Source organism: Canis aureus, unplaced genomic scaffold, assembly GCF_053574225.1.
Source record: "Canis aureus isolate CA01 unplaced genomic scaffold, VMU_Caureus_v.1.0 ptg000210l_RagTag, whole genome shotgun sequence".
Classification (NCBI taxonomy): Eukaryota; Metazoa; Chordata; class Mammalia; order Carnivora; family Canidae; genus Canis; species Canis aureus.
The window spans coordinates 32502-51407 of record NW_027554482.1 but is presented as its reverse complement, the minus strand read 5'-3'; the positions used below and the strand labels follow the sequence as shown (position 1 = coordinate 51407).

The window sequence follows — 18906 nt, the reverse complement described above, 5'->3', positions numbered from 1 at the left end:
GCGGCGACGAGCCCGACAGGCCGGGGACGGGAGCGCGCCCGGGCTCCCGCGACAGACTCGGCTCCGGGGTGCGGGACGCGTCTTGGCCCCCACCCCCCGGCCCGGGCAGGCGCCCTCCGCCACCCCGGGCGCGGCGCGGGAGGCGGTCAGTCCATCAGTCGGGCCGGCAGGCGAGCATGCAGGCAGGCAGGCAGGCAGGCAGGCAGGCGTTCAGGCGGGCCGCACAGGGCGGGCGGAGGAGGGCTGAGGAGCGGCGGGCGCCCGGCCTGGAGAGGCGCAGAGCAGGCTCTTGGGGCGCCCAGCGGCAGGCGCGGACGTCTACGGCCATACCACCCTGAACGCGCCCGATCTCGTCTGATCTCGGAAGCTAAGCAGGGTCGGGCCTGGTTAGTACTTGGATGGGAGACCGCCTGGGAATACCGGGTGCTGTAGGCTTTTTTTCTTCGGCCTTCCTGTCCGTCCCTTTGCCGCCAACACCCCCCTCGCCCAACGCGGCGGCGGCGGGGGCGGCGGCGGCGGCGGCGGCGGCGCCCTCCGGACGACCCCTGCCATGGCCCCCGCCCCGCCGGGACCACCGCAGGGCGCCGCGGGGCACCGAGGGCGCCCGCTGCACGGGCAGGACGCCACTACATACACCACACACCTCCTCTTCCTCCCAGCCCTTCAACCTCGCAGCCCTTCAACGACGCCCACCCGCATCCTAGCCGGCCGCGCGTCCCAGGGGGCCGAGGGGGCCGAGGGGGCCCGAAGGGGCCCAGGGAGGGGACGGGGCGACAGCCGGAACCTCGGGGCGGGGGCGCGGGGGGGCGGTGCGGTCGCTGGGGGGAGACGGGTGGGGGCAGGATCCCGTCCTCGCAGGCCTGCGAGGCCCTCGGTGGGGCCGAGGGGGGGGGTGCTTGGGAGCCGGGGGCCGGGGGCCGGGCCTGCCTGCGGGCCCTCCTCGCCCCGCCCCAGGCCCCGCCCCCAGGCCCGCCCCCAGCCCCTAGCACCGCCCCCAGCGACCAAGCCACCCAGCCACCCGCAACACCCCCCCCACCTTCGGCCCGGGCCCGCCTGCACCTTCTCTCCGAAGGACATGCCCTCCGTCCCCCGCGGACCACCGTCCCTTCGGCCCTCAGCCCCGGGGTCCACGCTCCGCGTGCCCAGGACACCAACCAGACGGCCCGACCGCCGGGGGCCTCAGGCCCCCCGTTGGCGCCGGGCTCCGCGCTCCGTGACCCCGCGACAGCCAAGACCACAGCGACGCGGGGGCGGCCGGCACCCAGGCCCAAAGAGCCGCTCGGGACACAGCAAGACACACCACAGACACTCGCTCCGCGCCTGGGCCAGGGCGCCGCGCACGCACGCAGGCACACGGCCCCGCGGCGGTTCGGCTGATGGGCAGGAATGGGAGCGGAACGGCATCCCTGACCCCGTGGCTGCAGGGCCTGCGGCTGCCAGGGCTCCTGACGCAGCTCCAGGGCCTGCGCCCCTCCGGCGGGGTGGCTGCCTCGCCCCCACAGGCCGTGTGGCCCAGCTCCGAGTGCCTGTGTCCTTCCGTCTGTCTGTGTGTGTGTGTGTCGTGGGCACCTGTGTCTGTGTCCCTGCCTGTGCGACGATGGGGTCCGGCGGCGCGGGCGGCCCCGGCTTGGCTTTGAGCCAGGCGGGCTGAAGAACAGGAGAGGCCAGGGGCCCGCCGGCGCCGGCCCCGGCCCGCGGCACACCCCGACACCCCCCCGCAGCCCCCAGGCCCCAGCCCCCGGCCCCCGGCCCCCGGCCCCCGGCCCCCAGCGAGCGGCCCGATGTGGGGCGGCGTGCCATCCGGGGAGCCGAGCGGCGGCGACGAGCCCGACAGGCCGGGGACGGGAGCGCGCCCGGGCTCCCGCGACAGACTCGGCTCCGGGGTGCGGGACGCGTCTTGGCCCCCACCCCCCGGCCCGGGCAGGCGCCCTCCGCCACCCCGGGCGCGGCGCGGGAGGCGGTCAGTCCATCAGTCGGGCCGGCAGGCGAGCATGCAGGCAGGCAGGCAGGCAGGCAGGCAGGCGTTCAGGCGGGCCGCACAGGGCGGGCGGAGGAGGGCTGAGGAGCGGCGGGCGCCCGGCCTGGAGAGGCGCAGAGCAGGCTCTTGGGGCGCCCAGCGGCAGGCGCGGACGTCTACGGCCATACCACCCTGAACGCGCCCGATCTCGTCTGATCTCGGAAGCTAAGCAGGGTCGGGCCTGGTTAGTACTTGGCTGGGAGACCGCCTGGGAATACCGGGTGCTGTAGGCTTTTTTTCTTCGGCCTTCCTGTCCGTCCCTTTGCCGCCAACACCCCCCTCGCCCAACGCGGCGGCGGCGGCGGCGGCGGCGGCGGCGGCGACGGCGGGGCCCTCCGGACGACCCCTGCCATGGCCCCCGCCCCGCCGGGACCACCGCAGGGCGCCGCGGGGCACCGAGGGCGCCCGCTGCACGGGCAGGACGCCACTACATACACCACACACCTCCTCTTCCTCCCAGCCCTTCAACCTCGCAGCCCTTCAACGACGCCCACCCGCATCCTAGCCGGCCGCGCGTCCCAGGGGGCCGAGGGGGCCGAGGGGGCCCGAAGGGGCCCAGGGAGGGGACGGGGCGACAGCCGGAACCTCGGGGCGGGGGCGCGGGGGGGCGGTGCGGTCGCTGGGGGGAGACGGGTGGGGGCTGGATCCCGTCCTCGCAGGCCTGCGAGGCCCTCCGTGGGGCCGAGGGGGCGGTGCTTGGGAGCCGGGGGCCGGGGGCCGGGCCTGCCTGCGGGCCCTCCTCGCCCCGCCCCAGGCCCCGCCCCCAGGCCCGCCCCCAGCCCCTAGCACCGCCCCCAGCGACCAAGCCACCCAGCCACCCGCAACACCCCCCCCACCTTCGGCCCGGGCCCGCCTGCACCTTCTCTCCGAAGGACATGCCCTCCGTCCCCCGCGGACCACCGTCCCTTCGGCCCTCAGCCCCGGGGTCCACGCTCCGCGTGCCCAGGACACCAACCAGACGGCCCGACCGCCGGGGGCCTCAGGCCCCCCGTTGGCGCCGGGCTCCGCGCTCCGTGACCCCGCGACAGCCAAGACCACAGCGACGCGGGGGCGGCCGGCACCCAGGCCCAAAAGAGCCGCTCGGGACACAGCAAGACACACCACAGACACTCGCTCCGCGCCTGGGCCAGGGCGCCGCGCACGCACGCAGGCACACGGCCCCGCGGCGGTTCGGCTGATGGGCAGGAATGGGAGCGGAACGGCATCCCTGACCGCGTGGCTGCAGGGCCTGCGGCTGCCAGGGCTCCTGACGCAGCTCCAGGGCCTGCGCCCCTCCGGCGGGGTGGCTGCCTCGCCCCCACAGGCCGTGTGGCCCAGCTCCGAGTGCCTGTGTCCTTCCGTCTGTCTGTGTGTGTGTGTGTCGTGGGCACCTGTGTCTGTGTCCCTGCCTGTGCGACGATGGGGTCCGGCGGCGCGGGCGGCCCCGGCTTGGCTTTGAGCCAGGCGGGCTGAAGAACAGGAGAGGCCAGGGGCCCGCCGGCGCCGGCCCCGGCCCGCGGCACACCCCGACACCCCCCCGCAGCCCCCAGGCCCCAGCCCCCGGCCCCCGGCCCCCGGCCCCCGGCCCCCAGCGAGCGGCCCGATGTGGGGCGGCGTGCCATCCGGGGAGCCGAGCGGCGGCGACGAGCCCGACAGGCCGGGGACGGGAGCGCGCCCGGGCTCCCGCGACAGACTCGGCTCCGGGGTGCGGGACGCGTCTTGGCCCCCACCCCCCGGCCCGGGCAGGCGCCCTCCGCCACCCCGGGCGCGGCGCGGGAGGCGGTCAGTCCATCAGTCGGGCCGGCAGGCGAGCATGCAGGCAGGCAGGCAGGCAGGCAGGCAGGCGTTCAGGCGGGCCGCACAGGGCGGGCGGAGGAGGGCTGAGGAGCGGCGGGCGCCCGGCCTGGAGAGGCGCAGAGCAGGCTCTTGGGGCGCCCAGCGGCAGGCGCGGACGTCTACGGCCATACCACCCTGAACGCGCCCGATCTCGTCTGATCTCGGAAGCTAAGCAGGGTCGGGCCTGGTTAGTACTTGGATGGGAGACCGCCTGGGAATACCGGGTGCTGTAGGCTTTTTTTCTTCGGCCTTCCTGTCCGTCCCTTTGCCGCCAACACCCCCCTCGCCCAACGCGGCGGCGGCGGCGGCGGCGGCGGCGGCGGCGGCGGCGCCCTCCGGACGACCCCTGCCATGGCCCCCGCCCCGCCGGGACCACCGCAGGGCGCCGCGGGGCACCGAGGGCGCCCGCTGCACGGGCAGGACGCCACTACATACACCACACACCTCCTCTTCCTCCCAGCCCTTCAACCTCGCAGCCCTTCAACGACGCCCACCCGCATCCTAGCCGGCCGCGCGTCCCAGGGGGCCGAGGGGGCCGAGGGGGCCCGAAGGGGCCCAGGGAGGGGACGGGGCGACAGCCGGAACCTCGGGGCGGGGGCGCGGGGGGGCGGTGCGGTCGCTGGGGGGAGACGGGTGGGGGCTGGATCCCGTCCTCGCAGGCCTGCGAGGCCCTCGGTGGGGCCGAGGGGGGGGTGCTTGGGAGCCGGGGGCCGGGGGCCGGGCCTGCCTGCGGGCCCTCCTCGCCCCGCCCCAGGCCCCGCCCCCAGGCCCGCCCCCAGCCCCTAGCACCGCCCCCAGCGACCAAGCCACCCAGCCACCCGCAACACCCCCCCCACCTTCGGCCCGGGCCCGCCTGCACCTTCTCTCCGAAGGACATGCCCTCCGTCCCCCGCGGACCACCGTCCCTTCGGCCCTCAGCCCCGGGGTCCACGCTCCGCGTGCCCAGGACACCAACCAGACGGCCCGACCGCCGGGGGCCTCAGGCCCCCCGTTGGCGCCGGGCTCCGCGCTCCGTGACCCCGCGACAGCCAAGACCACAGCGACGCGGGGGCGGCCGGCACCCAGGCCCAAAAGAGCCGCTCGGGACACAGCAAGACACACCACAGACACTCGCTCCGCGCCTGGGCCAGGGCGCCGCGCACGCACGCAGGCACACGGCCCCGCGGCGGTTCGGCTGATGGGCAGGAATGGGAGCGGAACGGCATCCCTGACCGCGTGGCTGCAGGGCCTGCGGCTGCCAGGGCTCCTGACGCAGCTCCAGGGCCTGCGCCCCTCCGGCGGGGTGGCTGCCTCGCCCCCACAGGCCGTGTGGCCCAGCTCCGAGTGCCTGTGTCCTTCCGTCTGTCTGTGTGTGTGTGTGTCGTGGGCACCTGTGTCTGTGTCCCTGCCTGTGCGACGATGGGGTCCGGCGGCGCGGGCGGCCCCGGCTTGGCTTTGAGCCAGGCGGGCTGAAGAACAGGAGAGGCCAGGGGCCCGCCGGCGCCGGCCCCGGCCCGCGGCACACCCCGACACCCCCCCGCAGCCCCCAGGCCCCAGCCCCCGGCCCCCGGCCCCCGGCCCCCGGCCCCCAGCGAGCGGCCCGATGTGGGGCGGCGTGCCATCCGGGGAGCCGAGCGGCGGCGACGAGCCCGACAGGCCGGGGACGGGAGCGCGCCCGGGCTCCCGCGACAGACTCGGCTCCGGGGTGCGGGACGCGTCTTGGCCCCCACCCCCCGGCCCGGGCAGGCGCCCTCCGCCACCCCGGGCGCGGCGCGGGAGGCGGTCAGTCCATCAGTCGGGCCGGCAGGCGAGCATGCAGGCAGGCAGGCAGGCAGGCAGGCAGGCAGGCGTTCAGGCGGGCCGCACAGGGCGGGCGGAGGAGGGCTGAGGAGCGGCGGGCGCCCGGCCTGGAGAGGCGCAGAGCAGGCTCTTGGGGCGCCCAGCGGCAGGCGCGGACGTCTACGGCCATACCACCCTGAACGCGCCCGATCTCGTCTGATCTCGGAAGCTAAGCAGGGTCGGGCCTGGTTAGTACTTGGATGGGAGACCGCCTGGGAATACTGGGTGCTGTAGGCTTTTTTTCTTCGGCCTTCCTGTCCGTCCCTTTGCCGCCAACACCCCCCTCGCCCAACGCGGCGGCGGCGGCGGCGGCGGCGGCGGCGCCCTCCGGACGACCCCTGCCATGGCCCCCGCCCCGCCGGGACCACCGCAGGGCGCCGCGGGGCACCGAGGGCGCCCGCTGCACGGGCAGGACGCCACTACATACACCACACACCTCCTCTTCCTCCCAGCCCTTCAACCTCGCAGCCCTTCAACGACGCCCACCCGCATCCTAGCCGGCCGCGCGTCCCAGGGGGCCGAGGGGGCCGAGGGGGCCCGAAGGGGCCCAGGGAGGGGACGGGGCGACAGCCGGAACCTCGGGGCGGGGGCGCGGGGGGGCGGTGCGGTCGCTGGGGGGAGACGGGTGGGGGCTGGATCCCGTCCTCGCAGGCCTGCGAGGCCCTCGGTGGGGCCGAGGGGGGGGTGCTTGGGGGCCGGGGGCCGGGCCTGCATGCGGGCCCTCCTCGCCCCGCCCCAGGCCCCGCCCCCAGGCCCGCCCCCAGCCCCTAGCACCGCCCCCAGCGACCAAGCCACCCAGCCACCCGCAACACCCCCCCCACCTTCGGCCCGGGCCCGCCTGCACCTTCTCTCCGAAGGACATGCCCTCCGTCCCCCGCGGACCACCGTCCCTTCGGCCCTCAGCCCCGGGGTCCACGCTCCGCGTGCCCAGGACACCAACCAGACGGCCCGGCCGCCGGGGGCCTCAGGCCCCCCGTTGGCGCCGGGCTCCGCGCTCCGTGACCCCGCGACAGCCAAGACCACGGCGACGCGGGGGCGGCCGGCACCCAGGCCCAAAGAGCCGCTCGGGACACAGCAAGACACACCACAGACACTCGCTCCGCGCCTGGGCCAGGGCGCCGCGCACGCACGCAGGCACACGGCCCCGCGGCGGTTCGGCTGATGGGCAGGAATGGGAGCGGAACGGCATCCCTGACCCCGTGGCTGCAGGGCCTGCGGCTGCCAGGGCTCCTGACGCAGCTCCAGGGCCTGCGCCCCTCCGGCGGGGTGGCTGCCTCGCCCCCACAGGCCGTGTGGCCCAGCTCCGAGTGCCTGTGTCCTTCCGTCTGTCTGTGTGTGTGTGTGTCGTGGGCACCTGTGTCTGTGTCCCTGCCTGTGCGACGATGGGGTCCGGCGGCGCGGGCGGCCCCGGCTTGGCTTTGAGCCAGGCGGGCTGAAGAACAGGAGAGGCCAGGGGCCCGCCGGCGCCGGCCCCGGCCCGCGGCACACCCCGACACCCCCCCGCAGCCCCCAGGCCCCAGCCCCCGGCCCCCGGCCCCCGGCCCCCGGCCCCCAGCGAGCGGCCCGATGTGGGGCGGCGTGCCATCCGGGGAGCCGAGCGGCGGCGACGAGCCCGACAGGCCGGGGACGGGAGCGCGCCCGGGCTCCCGCGACAGACTCGGCTCCGGGGTGCGGGACGCGTCTTGGCCCCCACCCCCCGGCCCGGGCAGGCGCCCTCCGCCACCCCGGGCGCGGCGCGGGAGGCGGTCAGTCCATCAGTCGGGCCGGCAGGCGAGCATGCAGGCAGGCAGGCAGGCAGGCAGGCAGGCGTTCAGGCGGGCCGCACAGGGCGGGCGGAGGAGGGCTGAGGAGCGGCGGGCGCCCGGCCTGGAGAGGCGCAGAGCAGGCTCTTGGGGCGCCCAGCGGCAGGCGCGGACGTCTACGGCCATACCACCCTGAACGCGCCCGATCTCGTCTGATCTCGGAAGCTAAGCAGGGTCGGGCCTGGTTAGTACTTGGATGGGAGACCGCCTGGGAATACCGGGTGCTGTAGGCTTTTTTTCTTCGGCCTTCCTGTCCGTCCCTTTGCCGCCAACACCCCCCTCGCCCAACGCGGCGGCGGCGGCGGCGGCGGCGGCGGCGGCGGCGGCGGCGGCGCCCTCCGGACGACCCCTGCCATGGCCCCCGCCCCGCCGGGACCACCGCAGGGCGCCGCGGGGCACCGAGGGCGCCCGCTGCACGGGCAGGACGCCACTACATACACCACACACCTCCTCTTCCTCCCAGCCCTTCAACCTCGCAGCCCTTCAACGACGCCCACCCGCATCCTAGCCGGCCGCGCGTCCCAGGGGGCCGAGGGGGCCGAGGGGGCCCGAAGGGGCCCAGGGAGGGGACGGGGCGACAGCCGGAACCTCGGGGCGGGGGCGCGGGGGGGCGGTGCGGTCGCTGGGGGGAGACGGGTGGGGGCTGGATCCCGTCCTCGCAGGCCTGCGAGGCCCTCCGTGGGGCCGAGGGGGCGGTGCTTGGGAGCCGGGGGCCGGGGGCCGGGCCTGCCTGCGGGCCCTCCTCGCCCCGCCCCAGGCCCCGCCCCCAGGCCCGCCCCCAGCCCCTAGCACCGCCCCCAGCGACCAAGCCACCCAGCCACCCGCAACACCCCCCCCACCTTCGGCCCGGGCCCGCCTGCACCTTCTCTCCGAAGGACATGCCCTCCGTCCCCCGCGGACCACCGTCCCTTCGGCCCTCAGCCCCGGGGTCCACGCTCCGCGTGCCCAGGACACCAACCAGACGGCCCGACCGCCGGGGGCCTCAGGCCCCCCGTTGGCGCCGGGCTCCGCGCTCCGTGACCCCGCGACAGCCAAGACCACAGCGACGCGGGGGCGGCCGGCACCCAGGCCCAAAAGAGCCGCTCGGGACACAGCAAGACACACCACAGACACTCGCTCCGCGCCTGGGCCAGGGCGCCGCGCACGCACGCAGGCACACGGCCCCGCGGCGGTTCGGCTGATGGGCAGGAATGGGAGCGGAACGGCATCCCTGACCGCGTGGCTGCAGGGCCTGCGGCTGCCAGGGCTCCTGACGCAGCTCCAGGGCCTGCGCCCCTCCGGCGGGGTGGCTGCCTCGCCCCCACAGGCCGTGTGGCCCAGCTCCGAGTGCCTGTGTCCTTCCGTCTGTCTGTGTGTGTGTGTGTCGTGGGCACCTGTGTCTGTGTCCCTGCCTGTGCGACGATGGGGTCCGGCGGCGCGGGCGGCCCCGGCTTGGCTTTGAGCCAGGCGGGCTGAAGAACAGGAGAGGCCAGGGGCCCGCCGGCGCCGGCCCCGGCCCGCGGCACACCCCGACACCCCCCCGCAGCCCCCAGGCCCCAGCCCCCGGCCCCCGGCCCCCGGCCCCCGGCCCCCAGCGAGCGGCCCGATGTGGGGCGGCGTGCCATCCGGGGAGCCGAGCGGCGGCGACGAGCCCGACAGGCCGGGGACGGGAGCGCGCCCGGGCTCCCGCGACAGACTCGGCTCCGGGGTGCGGGACGCGTCTTGGCCCCCACCCCCCGGCCCGGGCAGGCGCCCTCCGCCACCCCGGGCGCGGCGCGGGAGGCGGTCAGTCCATCAGTCGGGCCGGCAGGCGAGCATGCAGGCAGGCAGGCAGGCAGGCAGGCAGGCGTTCAGGCGGGCCGCACAGGGCGGGCGGAGGAGGGCTGAGGAGCGGCGGGCGCCCGGCCTGGAGAGGCGCAGAGCAGGCTCTTGGGGCGCCCAGCGGCAGGCGCGGACGTCTACGGCCATACCACCCTGAACGCGCCCGATCTCGTCTGATCTCGGAAGCTAAGCAGGGTCGGGCCTGGTTAGTACTTGGATGGGAGACCGCCTGGGAATACCGGGTGCTGTAGGCTTTTTTTCTTCGGCCTTCCTGTCCGTCCCTTTGCCGCCAACACCCCCCTCGCCCAACGCGGCGGCGGCGGCGGCGGCGGCGGCGGCGGCGGCGGCGGCGGCGCCCTCCGGACGACCCCTGCCATGGCCCCCGCCCCGCCGGGACCACCGCAGGGCGCCGCGGGGCACCGAGGGCGCCCGCTGCACGGGCAGGACGCCACTACATACACCACACACCTCCTCTTCCTCCCAGCCCTTCAACCTCGCAGCCCTTCAACGACGCCCACCCGCATCCTAGCCGGCCGCGCGTCCCAGGGGGCCGAGGGGGCCGAGGGGGCCCGAAGGGGCCCAGGGAGGGGACGGGGCGACAGCCGGAACCTCGGGGCGGGGGCGCGGGGGGGCGGTGCGGTCGCTGGGGGGAGACGGGTGGGGGCTGGATCCCGTCCTCGCAGGCCTGCGAGGCCCTCGGTGGGGCCGAGGGGGGGGGTGCTTGGGAGCCGGGGGCCGGGGGCCGGGCCTGCCTGCGGGCCCTCCTCGCCCCGCCCCAGGCCCCGCCCCCAGGCCCGCCCCCAGCCCCTAGCACCGCCCCCAGCGACCAAGCCACCCAGCCACCCGCAACACCCCCCCCACCTTCGGCCCGGGCCCGCCTGCACCTTCTCTCCGAAGGACATGCCCTCCGTCCCCCGCGGACCACCGTCCCTTCGGCCCTCAGCCCCGGGGTCCACGCTCCGCGTGCCCAGGACACCAACCAGACGGCCCGACCGCCGGGGGCCTCAGGCCCCCCGTTGGCGCCGGGCTCCGCGCTCCGTGACCCCGCGACAGCCAAGACCACAGCGACGCGGGGGCGGCCGGCACCCAGGCCCAAAAGAGCCGCTCGGGACACAGCAAGACACACCACAGACACTCGCTCCGCGCCTGGGCCAGGGCGCCGCGCACGCACGCAGGCACACGGCCCCGCGGCGGTTCGGCTGATGGGCAGGAATGGGAGCGGAACGGCATCCCTGACCGCGTGGCTGCAGGGCCTGCGGCTGCCAGGGCTCCTGACGCAGCTCCAGGGCCTGCGCCCCTCCGGCGGGGTGGCTGCCTCGCCCCCACAGGCCGTGTGGCCCAGCTCCGAGTGCCTGTGTCCTTCCGTCTGTCTGTGTGTGTGTGTGTCGTGGGCACCTGTGTCTGTGTCCCTGCCTGTGCGACGATGGGGTCCGGCGGCGCGGGCGGCCCCGGCTTGGCTTTGAGCCAGGCGGGCTGAAGAACAGGAGAGGCCAGGGGCCCGCCGGCGCCGGCCCCGGCCCGCGGCACACCCCGACACCCCCCCGCAGCCCCCAGGCCCCAGCCCCCGGCCCCCGGCCCCCGGCCCCCGGCCCCCAGCGAGCGGCCCGATGTGGGGCGGCGTGCCATCCGGGGAGCCGAGCGGCGGCGACGAGCCCGACAGGCCGGGGACGGGAGCGCGCCCGGGCTCCCGCGACAGACTCGGCTCCGGGGTGCGGGACGCGTCTTGGCCCCCACCCCCCGGCCCGGGCAGGCGCCCTCCGCCACCCCGGGCGCGGCGCGGGAGGCGGTCAGTCCATCAGTCGGGCCGGCAGGCGAGCATGCAGGCAGGCAGGCAGGCAGGCAGGCAGGCAGGCGTTCAGGCGGGCCGCACAGGGCGGCCGGAGGAGGGCTGAGGAGCGGCGGGCGCCCGGCCTGGAGAGGCGCAGAGCAGGCTCTTGGGGCGCCCAGCGGCAGGCGCGGACATCTACGGCCATACCACCCTGAACGCGCCCGATCTCGTCTGATCTCGGAAGCTAAGCAGGGTCGGGCCTGGTTAGTACTTGGATGGGAGACCGCCTGGGAATACCGGGTGCTGTAGGCTTTTTTTCTTCGGCCTTCCTGTCCGTCCCTTTGCCGCCAACACCCCCCTCGCCCAACGCGGCGGCGGCGGCGGCGGCGGCGGCGCCCTCCGGACGACCCCTGCCATGGCCCCCGCCCCGCCGGGACCACCGCAGGGCGCCGCGGGGCACCGAGGGCGCCCGCTGCACGGGCAGGACGCCACTACATACACCACACACCTCCTCTTCCTCCCAGCCCTTCAACCTCGCAGCCCTTCAACGACGCCCACCCGCATCCTAGCCGGCCGCGCGTCCCAGGGGGCCGAGGGGGCCGAGGGGGCCCGAAGGGGCCCAGGGAGGGGACGGGGCGACAGCCGGAACCTCGGGGCGGGGGCGCGGGGGGGCGGTGCGGTCGCTGGGGGGAGACGGGTGGGGGCTGGATCCCGTCCTCGCAGGCCTGCGAGGCCCTCGGTGGGGCCGAGGGGGGGGGTGCTTGGGAGCCGGGGGCCGGGGGCCGGGCCTGCCTGCGGGCCCGCCTCGCCCCGCCCCAGGCCCCGCCCCCAGGCCCGCCCCCAGCCCCTAGCACCGCCCCCAGCGACCAAGCCACCCAGCCACCCGCAACACCCCCCCCACCTTCGGCCCGGGCCCGCCTGCACCTTCTCTCCGAAGGACATGCCCTCCGTCCCCCGCGGACCACCGTCCCTTCGGCCCTCAGCCCCGGGGTCCACGCTCCGCGTGCCCAGGACACCAACCAGACGGCCCGACCGCCGGGGGCCTCAGGCCCCCCGTTGGCGCCGGGCTCCGCGCTCCGTGACCCCGCGACAGCCAAGACCACAGCGACGCGGGGGCGGCCGGCACCCAGGCCCAAAGAGCCGCTCGGGACACAGCAAGACACACCACAGACACTCGCTCCGCGCCTGGGCCAGGGCGCCGCGCACGCACGCAGGCACACGGCCCCGCGGCGGTTCGGCTGATGGGCAGGAATGGGAGCGGAACGGCATCCCTGACCGCGTGGCTGCAGGGCCTGCGGCTGCCAGGGCTCCTGACGCAGCTCCAGGGCCTGCGCCCCTCCGGCGGGGTGGCTGCCTCGCCCCCACAGGCCGTGTGGCCCAGCTCCGAGTGCCTGTGTCCTTCCGTCTGTCTGTGTGTGTGTGTGTCGTGGGCACCTGTGTCTGTGTCCCTGCCTGTGCGACGATGGGGTCCGGCGGCGCGGGCGGCCCCGGCTTGGCTTTGAGCCAGGCGGGCTGAAGAACAGGAGAGGCCAGGGGCCCGCCGGCGCCGGCCCCGGCCCGCGGCACACCCCGACACCCCCCCGCAGCCCCCAGGCCCCAGCCCCCGGCCCCCGGCCCCCGGCCCCCGGCCCCCAGCGAGCGGCCCGATGTGGGGCGGCGTGCCATCCGGGGAGCCGAGCGGCGGCGACGAGCCCGACAGGCCGGGGACGGGAGCGCGCCCGGGCTCCCGCGACAGACTCGGCTCCGGGGTGCGGGACGCGTCTTGGCCCCCACCCCCCGGCCCGGGCAGGCGCCCTCCGCCACCCCGGGCGCGGCGCGGGAGGCGGTCAGTCCATCAGTCGGGCCGGCAGGCGAGCATGCAGGCAGGCAGGCAGGCAGGCAGGCAGGCGTTCAGGCGGGCCGCACAGGGCGGGCGGAGGAGGGATGAGGAGCGGCGGGCGCCCGGCCTGGAGAGGCGCAGAGCAGGCTCTTGGGGCGCCCAGCGGCAGGCGCGGACGTCTACGGCCATACCACCCTGAACGCGCCCGATCTCGTCTGATCTCGGAAGCTAAGCAGGGTCGGGCCTGGTTAGTACTTGGATGGGAGACCGCCTGGGAATACCGGGTGCTGTAGGCTTTTTTTCTTCGGCCTTCCTGTCCGTCCCTTTGCCGCCAACACCCCCCTCGCCCAACGCGGCGGCGGCGGCGGCGGCGGCGGCGACGGCGGCGCCCTCCGGACGACCCCTGCCATGGCCCCCGCCCCGCCGGGACCACCGCAGGGCGCCGCGGGGCACCGAGGGCGCCCGCTGCACGGGCAGGACGCCACTACATACACCACACACCTCCTCTTCCTCCCAGCCCTTCAACCTCGCAGCCCTTCAACGACGCCCACCCGCATCCTAGCCGGCCGCGCGTCCCAGGGGGCCGAGGGGGCCGAGGGGGCCCGAAGGGGCCCAGGGAGGGGACGGGGCGACAGCCGGAACCTCGGGGCGGGGGCGCGGGGGGGCGGTGCGGTCGCTGGGGGGAGACGGGTGGGGGCTGGATCCCGTCCTCGCAGGCCTGCGAGGCCCTCCGTGGGGCCGAGGGGGGGGTGCTTGGGAGCCGGGGGCCGGGGGCCGGGCCTGCCTGCGGGCCCTCCTCGCCCCGCCCCAGGCCCCGCCCCCAGGCCCGCCCCCAGCCCCTAGCACCGCCCCCAGCGACCAAGCCACCCAGCCACCCGCAACACCCCCCCCACCTTCGGCCCGGGCCCGCCTGCACCTTCTCTCCGAAGGACATGCCCTCCGTCCCCCGCGGACCACCGTCCCTTCGGCCCTCAGCCCCGGGGTCCACGCTCCGCGTGCCCAGGACACCAACCAGACGGCCCGACCGCCGGGGGCCTCAGGCCCCCCGTTGGCGCCGGGCTCCGCGCTCCGTGACCCCGCGACAGCCAAGACCACAGCGACGCGGGGGCGGCCGGCACCCAGGCCCAAAAGAGCCGCTCGGGACACAGCAAGACACACCACAGACACTCGCTCCGCGCCTGGGCCAGGGCGCCGCGCACGCACGCAGGCACACGGCCCCGCGGCGGTTCGGCTGATGGGCAGGAATGGGAGCGGAACGGCATCCCTGACCCCGTGGCTGCAGGGCCTGCGGCTGCCAGGGCTCCTGACGCAGCTCCAGGGCCTGCGCCCCTCCGGCGGGGTGGCTGCCTCGCCCCCACAGGCCGTGTGGCCCAGCTCCGAGTGCCTGTGTCCTTCCGTCTGTCTGTGTGTGTGTGTGTCGTGGGCACCTGTGTCTGTGTCCCTGCCTGTGCGACGATGGGGTCCGGCGGCGCGGGCGGCCCCGGCTTGGCTTTGAGCCAGGCGGGCTGAAGAACAGGAGAGGCCAGGGGCCCGCCGGCGCCGGCCCCGGCCCGCGGCACACCCCGACACCCCCCCGCAGCCCCCAGGCCCCAGCCCCCGGCCCCCGGCCCCCGGCCCCCGGCCCCCAGCGAGCGGCCCGATGTGGGGCGGCGTGCCATCCGGGGAGCCGAGCGGCGGCGACGAGCCCGACAGGCCGGGGACGGGAGCGCGCCCGGGCTCCCGCGACAGACTCGGCTCCGGGGTGCGGGACGCGTCTTGGCCCCCACCCCCCGGCCCGGGCAGGCGCCCTCCGCCACCCCGGGCGCGGCGCGGGAGGCGGTCAGTCCATCAGTCGGGCCGGCAGGCGAGCATGCAGGCAGGCAGGCAGGCAGGCAGGCAGGCGTTCAGGCGGGCCGCACAGGGCGGGCGGAGGAGGGCTGAGGAGCGGCGGGCGCCCGGCCTGGAGAGGCGCAGAGCAGGCTCTTGGGGCGCCCAGCGGCAGGCGCGGACGTCTACGGCCATACCACCCTGAACGCGCCCGATCTCGTCTGATCTCGGAAGCTAAGCAGGGTCGGGCCTGGTTAGTACTTGGATGGGAGACCGCCTGGGAATACCGGGTGCTGTAGGCTTTTTTTCTTCGGCCTTCCTGTCCGTCCCTTTGCCGCCAACACCCCCCTCGCCCAACGCGGCGGCGGCGGCGGCGGCGGCGGCGGCGGCGACGGCGGCGCCCTCCGGACGACCCCTGCCATGGCCCCCGCCCCGCCGGGACCACCGCAGGGCGCCGCGGGGCACCGAGGGCGCCCGCTGCACGGGCAGGACGCCACTACATACACCACACACCTCCTCTTCCTCCCAGCCCTTCAACCTCGCAGCCCTTCAACGACGCCCACCCGCATCCTAGCCGGCCGCGCGTCCCAGGGGGCCGAGGGGGCCGAGGGGGCCCGAAGGGGCCCAGGGAGGGGACGGGGCGACAGCCGGAACCTCGGGGCGGGGGCGCGGGGGGGCGGTGCGGTCGCTGGGGGGAGACGGGTGGGGGCTGGATCCCGTCCTCGCAGGCCTGCGAGGCCCTCCGTGGGGCCGAGGGGGGGGTGCTTGGGAGCCGGGGGCCGGGGGCCGGGCCTGCCTGCGGGCCCTCCTCGCCCCGCCCCAGGCCCCGCCCCCAGGCCCGCCCCCAGCCCCTAGCACCGCCCCCAGCGACCAAGCCACCCAGCCACCCGCAACACCCCCCCCACCTTCGGCCCGGGCCCGCCTGCACCTTCTCTCCGAAGGACATGCCCTCCGTCCCCCGCGGACCACCGTCCCTTCGGCCCTCAGCCCCGGGGTCCACGCTCCGCGTGCCCAGGACACCAACCAGACGGCCCGACCGCCGGGGGCCTCAGGCCCCCCGTTGGCGCCGGGATCCGCGCTCCGTGACCCCGCGACAGCCAAGACCACAGCGACGCGGGGGCGGCCGGCACCCAGGCCCAAAGAGCCGCTCGGGACACAGCAAGACACACCACAGACACTCGCTCCGCGCCTGGGCCAGGGCGCCGCGCACGCACGCAGGCACACGGCCCCGCGGCGGTTCGGCTGATGGGCAGGAATGGGAGCGGAACGGCATCCCTGACCCCGTGGCTGCAGGGCCTGCGGCTGCCAGGGCTCCTGACGCAGCTCCAGGGCCTGCGCCCCTCCGGCGGGGTGGCTGCCTCGCCCCCACAGGCCGTGTGGCCCAGCTCCGAGTGCCTGTGTCCTTCCGTCTGTCTGTGTGTGTGTGTGTCGTGGGCACCTGTGTCTGTGTCCCTGCCTGTGCGACGATGGGGTCCGGCGGCGCGGGCGGCCCCGGCTTGGCTTTGAGCCAGGCGGGCTGAAGAACAGGAGAGGCCAGGGGCCCGCCGGCGCCGGCCCCGGCCCGCGGCACACCCCGACACCCCCCCGCAGCCCCCAGGCCCCAGCCCCCGGCCCCCGGCCCCCGGCCCCCGGCCCCCAGCGAGCGGCCCGATGTGGGGCGGCGTGCCATCCGGGGAGCCGAGCGGCGGCGACGAGCCCGACAGGCCGGGGACGGGAGCGCGCCCGGGCTCCCGCGACAGACTCGGCTCCGGGGTGCGGGACGCGTCTTGGCCCCCACCCCCCGGCCCGGGCAGGCGCCCTCCGCCACCCCGGGCGCGGCGCGGGAGGCGGTCAGTCCATCAGTCGGGCCGGCAGGCGAGCATACAGGCAGGCAGGCAGGCAGGCAGGCAGGCAGGCGTTCAGGCGGGCCGCACAGGGCGGGCGGAGGAGGGCTGAGGAGCGGCGGGCGCCCGGCCTGGAGAGGCGCAGAGCAGGCTCTTGGGGCGCCCAGCGGCAGGCGCGGACGTCTACGGCCATACCACCCTGAACGCGCCCGATCTCGTCTGATCTCGGAAGCTAAGCAGGGTCGGGCCTGGTTAGTACTTGGATGGGAGACCGCCTGGGAATACCGGGTGCTGTAGGCTTTTTTTCTTCGGCCTTCCTGTCCGTCCCTTTGCCGCCAACACCCCCCTCGCCCAACGCGGCGGCGGCGGCGGCGGCGGCGGCGGCGGCGGCGGCGCCCTCCGGACGACCCCTGCCATGGCCCCCGCCCCGCCGGGACCACCGCAGGGCGCCGCGGGGCACCGAGGGCGCCCGCTGCACGGGCAGGACGCCACTACATACACCACACACCTCCTCTTCCTCCCAGCCCTTCAACCTCGCAGCCCTTCAACGACGCCCACCCGCATCCTAGCCGGCCGCGCGTCCCAGGGGGCCGAGGGGGCCGAGGGGGCCCGAAGGGGCCCAGGGAGGGGACGGGGCGACAGCCGGAACCTCGGGGCGGGGGCGCGGGGGGGCGGTGCGGTCGCTGGGGGGAGACGGGTGGGGGCTGGATCCCGTCCTCGCAGGCCTGCGAGGCCCTCGGTGGGGCCGAGGGGGGGGTGCTTGGGGGCCGGGGGCCGGGCCTGCATGCGGGCCCTCCTCGCCCCGCCCCAGGCCCCGCCCCCAGGCCCGCCCCCAGCCCCTAGCACCGCCCCCAGCGACCAAGCCACCCAGCCACCCGCAACACCCCCCCCACCTTCGGCCCGGGCCCGCCTGCACCTTCTCTCCGAAGGACATGCCCTCCGTCCCCCGCGGACCACCGTCCCTTCGGCCCTCAGCCCCGGGGTCCACGCTCCGCGTGCCCAGGACACCAACCAGACGGCCCGGCCGCCGGGGGCCTCAGGCCCCCCGTTGGCGCCGGGCTCCGCGCTCCGGGACCCCGCGACAGCCAAGACCACGGCGACGCGGGGGCGGCCGGCACCCAGGCCCAAAGAGCCGCTCGGGACACAGCAAGACACACCACAGACACTCGCTCCGCGCCTGGGCCAGGGCGCCGCGCACGCACGCAGGCACACGGCCCCGCGGCGGTTCGGCTGATGGGCAGGAATGGGAGCGGAACGGCATCCCTGACCCCGTGGCTGCAGGGCCTGCGGCTGCCAGGGCTCCTGACGCAGCTCCAGGGCCTGCGCCCCTCCGGCGGGGTGGCTGCCTCGCCCCCACAGGCCGTGTGGCCCAGCTCCGAGTGCCTGTGTCCTTCCGTCTGTCTGTGTGTGTGTGTGTCGTGGGCACCTGTGTCTGTGTCCCTGCCTGTGCGACGATGGGGTCCGGCGGCGCGGGCGGCCCCGGCTTGGCTTTGAGCCAGGCGGGCTGAAGAACAGGAGAGGCCAGGGGCCCGCCGGCGCCGGCCCCGGCCCGCGGCACACCCCGACACCCCCCCGCAGCCCCCAGGCCCCAGCCCCCGGCCCCCGGCCCCCGGCCCCCGGCCCCCAGCGAGCGGCCCGATGTGGGGCGGCGTGCCATCCGGGGAGCCGAGCGGCGGCGACGAGCCCGACAGGCCGGGGACGGGAGCGCGCCCGGGCTCCCGCGACAGACTCGGCTCCGGGGTGCGGGACGCGTCTTGGCCCCCACCCCCCGGCCCGGGCAGGCGCCCTCCGCCACCCCGGGCGCGGCGCGGGAGGCGGTCAGTCCATCAGTCGGGCCGGCAGGCGAGCATGCAGGCAGGCAGGCAGGCAGGCAGGCAGGCAGGCGTTCAGGCGGGCCGCACAGGGCGGGCGGAGGAGGGCTGAGGAGCGGCGGGCGCCCGGCCTGGAGAGGCGCAGAGCAGGCTCTTGGGGCGCCCAGCGGCAGGCGCGGACGTCTACGGCCATACCACCCTGAACGCGCCCGATCTCGTCTGATCTCGGAAGCTAAGCAGGGTCGGGCCTGGTTAGTACTTGGATGGGAGACCGCCTGGGAATACCGGGTGCTGTAGGCTTTTTTTCTTCGGCCTTCCTGTCCGTCCCTTTGCCGCCAACACCCCCCTCGCCCAACGCGGCGGCGGCGGCGGCGGCGGCGGCGGCGGCGGCGGCGGCGCCCTCCGGACGACCCCTGCCATGGCCCCCGCCCCGCCGGGACCACCGCAGGGCGCCGCGGGGCACCGAGGGCGCCCGCTGCACGGGCAGGACGCCACTACATACACCACACACCTCCTCTTCCTCCCAGCCCTTCAACCTCGCAGCCCTTCAACGACGCCCACCCGCATCCTAGCCGGCCGCGCGTCCCAGGGGGCCGAGGGGGCCGAGGGGGCCCGAAGGGGCCCAGG

At 76.9% G+C, this 18906-nt stretch overlaps 11 non-coding genes across 11 annotated transcripts; all 11 read left to right on the top strand.

Annotated features, from left to right (window-relative positions):
• Positions 1–316: 316 nt before the first annotated feature.
• Positions 317–435, top strand: LOC144309816 (5S ribosomal RNA). Its single transcript, XR_013375708.1, has one exon. It is a non-coding gene; the product is annotated as a 5S ribosomal RNA (ribosomal RNA).
• A 1696-nt stretch (positions 436–2131) lies between these two features.
• On the top strand, positions 2132–2250 carry LOC144309783 (5S ribosomal RNA). Its single transcript, XR_013375675.1, has one exon. It is a non-coding gene; the product is annotated as a 5S ribosomal RNA (ribosomal RNA).
• A 1699-nt stretch (positions 2251–3949) lies between these two features.
• Positions 3950–4068, top strand: LOC144309815 (5S ribosomal RNA). The gene has a single exon (XR_013375707.1). It is a non-coding gene; the product is annotated as a 5S ribosomal RNA (ribosomal RNA).
• Positions 4069–5768: 1700 nt separating this feature from the next.
• LOC144309787 (5S ribosomal RNA) lies at positions 5769–5887 on the top strand. Its single transcript, XR_013375679.1, has one exon. It is a non-coding gene; the product is annotated as a 5S ribosomal RNA (ribosomal RNA).
• A 1679-nt stretch (positions 5888–7566) lies between these two features.
• On the top strand, positions 7567–7685 carry LOC144309814 (5S ribosomal RNA). The gene has a single exon (XR_013375706.1). It is a non-coding gene; the product is annotated as a 5S ribosomal RNA (ribosomal RNA).
• A 1702-nt stretch (positions 7686–9387) lies between these two features.
• Positions 9388–9506, top strand: LOC144309813 (5S ribosomal RNA). The gene has a single exon (XR_013375705.1). It is a non-coding gene; the product is annotated as a 5S ribosomal RNA (ribosomal RNA).
• A 1707-nt stretch (positions 9507–11213) lies between these two features.
• LOC144309786 (5S ribosomal RNA) lies at positions 11214–11332 on the top strand. Its single transcript, XR_013375678.1, has one exon. It is a non-coding gene; the product is annotated as a 5S ribosomal RNA (ribosomal RNA).
• A 1684-nt stretch (positions 11333–13016) lies between these two features.
• Positions 13017–13135, top strand: LOC144309812 (5S ribosomal RNA). The gene has a single exon (XR_013375704.1). It is a non-coding gene; the product is annotated as a 5S ribosomal RNA (ribosomal RNA).
• Positions 13136–14828: 1693 nt separating this feature from the next.
• Positions 14829–14947, top strand: LOC144309811 (5S ribosomal RNA). The gene has a single exon (XR_013375703.1). It is a non-coding gene; the product is annotated as a 5S ribosomal RNA (ribosomal RNA).
• Positions 14948–16649: 1702 nt separating this feature from the next.
• LOC144309810 (5S ribosomal RNA) lies at positions 16650–16768 on the top strand. Its single transcript, XR_013375702.1, has one exon. It is a non-coding gene; the product is annotated as a 5S ribosomal RNA (ribosomal RNA).
• Positions 16769–18460: 1692 nt separating this feature from the next.
• Positions 18461–18579, top strand: LOC144309809 (5S ribosomal RNA). Its single transcript, XR_013375701.1, has one exon. It is a non-coding gene; the product is annotated as a 5S ribosomal RNA (ribosomal RNA).
• Positions 18580–18906: the final 327 nt, after the last annotated feature.